This window comes from Malus sylvestris, chromosome 8, assembly GCF_916048215.2.
Source record: "Malus sylvestris chromosome 8, drMalSylv7.2, whole genome shotgun sequence".
In the NCBI taxonomy this organism is placed as follows: Eukaryota; Viridiplantae; Streptophyta; class Magnoliopsida; order Rosales; family Rosaceae; genus Malus; species Malus sylvestris.
Genome location: NC_062267.1, coordinates 24,792,582 through 24,795,476, shown reverse-complemented (window position 1 = coordinate 24,795,476; position 2,895 = coordinate 24,792,582). Strand labels below are relative to the sequence as shown.

Here is a 2,895-nt window from a genome sequence, read left to right as displayed (position 1 = left end):
TCCCGCTTTACGCAGGGTCTGGGAGAGGTGAATGTCGGCTAGCCTTACTCCCATTTATGGAGAGGCTGCTCCCAAGTCTCGAACCCGAGACCTACCGCTTATGGGCGAAGGCACTTGCCATCGCACCAAGTGCGACCTCTTTACAAAAAATTATTTTAATCGGACTTTTTTTTTATGCATTCAAATGTATGGAACAAATCATTATGAAAGTATGAAGTAACATATTCGTGATAAACTATTTATTTATTTATTTGATATACTTTAATGACTAAACAATCATCGATTCGAATAAGTTCTTGGTAGGGATGATCTTCAAATAATGATTAAAAAATCAAACGGTTCCGAATATGCATGAAATTTATACAGTAAAATACGGTAAAGCATATCTAGCTGCAAATTTAGTTGACATTAAAAACGGGTACATATATATTCTCCCTAGCTAGCTATAGTTCATTCTCAAGGAGCTAGTTTCATTAGACTAGTCCACTTTGTTCTTGCAAAATGGTGTCATCAACCAGCTTGAGGCTGTCAACGGTTGTTCCAGCTACAAGGAAAGGTGATGAAAACACGGTCCATGAGCTCACCAACATGGACTTGGCCATGAAGCTTCACTACATCAAAGGGGTCTACTTCTTCAAGAGTGAGGCAGTTGAGGGGCTTAAAATTTATGACTTGAAGAAACCTATGTTCCGGCTCCTGCAGCTCTACTTCACTGCCTCCAGGAGGATCCGGAGATCCGAAACTGGCAGGCCGTTCATCAAGTGTAACGACAGCGGTTTAAGAATTGTAGAAGCGCATTATGAAGAAATGGTTGATGAATGGTTTGCCAGGGCCATGGAGGACTCTTCTCTCTTAGATGGTCTTGCTTATAATCAAGCCCTTGGTCCTGATCTTGGTTACTCTCCTTTGGTCTTTTTACAGGTGATACCTATATATGTACTTGTTTTATTTTATATAGCAAACCATCTTTTTTGGGAAAGACAAGGCACAGCCATCTTTGAAGAAAACTTCACAAGTTTACCAATTGGGAAGTTGAAAGTTTGCTTTGACTCTATATTTCTTCTTCTTCTTATTTTAGCTCACCACTTCAATTAATTGCTTATTTTTTAAGTTTCATTTTTGTTTGAATAGCATTCTCTTTGTTAATCCAATAAAAAAAAAAGAATTTACTACAATACTTATATGTATTCATCACTATAACTATCATCTGACGGTCAGATATAATTCTTGTGAATATACACACATTAGAAGACCACATCTGACTGTTGAAATAGTGATTGTATTAGATACATATAAGTATTGTAGTCAAGTGTATTTTCTAAATTTCTAGATATTTTAATTCTATTTCACTGTGAAGTGCGAAGGATCAATTGATTGAGTTGGCATCTAGAGGGAGAGAATCTCTTATTCATCCAATACACAATTACAGTAGCCTCCTTTCGCTCGCAATTGGTAGAAAGTAATAGAACACAGGAAAAAAAGATCATAACACTCCGTAGATTCCAGTGACATTGTGTCATCTTTCTACAATCACAACATCGTATAAGTAATATAATTAATAACTACAATGACACGAGTTACACGTATCTTCTTTTCATAATTATCTTGTTGCGTACGTGACATGTGATGAGTAAGTGCGAGAAAATGACATATGACAATCGGTTGGAATTAGTTCTCTTGCATATATTAACATGGTTGTTTTTCCATTTGGTAATTTGCAAGCAGTTCACTTGGTTTAAATGTGGAGGAATGGCAGTGGGACTCAGCTGGGCCAACGTCCTTGGAGATGCATTTTCTGCCTCAGCCTTCATGAACATGTGGGGGAAGATCAACGCAGGTCAAGTGCCGCGGAAGCTCCTCCACGTGCTACCTCCTGGAAAACCTGAATCCCCATCACTTTCTTCAGTACCCAAAACACCTTTTTTTGTGTAAAGGGTAGATCCAGTTGGTGATTTCTGGGTGACACCCAACAAGTACAGGACGAGAAAACACATGTTTCATGTTTTTGCTGAGAAGCTTGATCATTTGGTCTCCAACATTTCTTGTCCTCCAAGCAACCAATCAGCCAAAGTCTCCTCGGCTTTTGAAGTTCTCTCTGCTATTATATGGAAATCCTTGTCCAAGATTATGGACGGCTCAGAGCAGATAAAAAGGGTGACAATTTGTACGAAAAATGTGTATAAAAGGGAATTTGGAGTTCTGAGTAATGACATAGTGTGGAGCACGGTTGCAGTAGATTTCTTGGTTGCATAAGCTGAAGTGTCAGATTTGGTAGAGCTGATGTGATGTAGGACAGAAATCCGATTATTTCACGTGCAATAAAACTAAAAGAAGGAAGCGGCGAGCAATAAAGAAAAGTGATTGGAGAATTGGTAATTCACGTGTTAATAGATTATTTGCTATGGTCATATCTCAAAAGTTGATGTTTTGAACTTTTCTTGAACACTACTTTCATTTCTGGTGCGATCGTAGAAGAGGTGTTCAATTCTCCCACAAAAGTGGCTTGAGCCATCTAATAAATGGAGTCTTTTGGGGTTTCAAGGGCTTTATTATATGTCAGTTATTTTCATTTTAATTTCCTAAGTCTTTTGAGTTTTCCAAGAGGTTGTAAAAGGCTTATTTAAGCCATGGCTTTGTAATCATTTAGACATCTTTCAAGCAATTAATCAAATTATCCTTTGGGATTTCTATCAACTGGTGGACTCCAATAACTTTGTTCTACAAGGGATTACGCTGGTAACCCTTTCATTGCTTCGTGCTGCATCATGATGTGAACAAAAGGGCAGAAGAGAATGGTGCAATTGAGGAGACGGCAGGGAGGGAGGAGGGCGGGAGTAATTCTTGCATCATGATGTGAACAAAAGGGCAGAAGAGAATGGTGCAATTGAGGAGACG

The 2,895-nt window shown here is 38.6% G+C and overlaps 1 pseudogene; it reads left to right on the top strand.

Annotated features, from left to right (window-relative positions):
- The first annotated feature begins 501 nt into the window (after nucleotides 1-501).
- On the top strand, nucleotides 502-2,694 carry LOC126631465 (protein ECERIFERUM 26-like; annotated as a pseudogene).
- The last annotated feature ends 201 nt before the right edge of the window (nucleotides 2,695-2,895 follow it).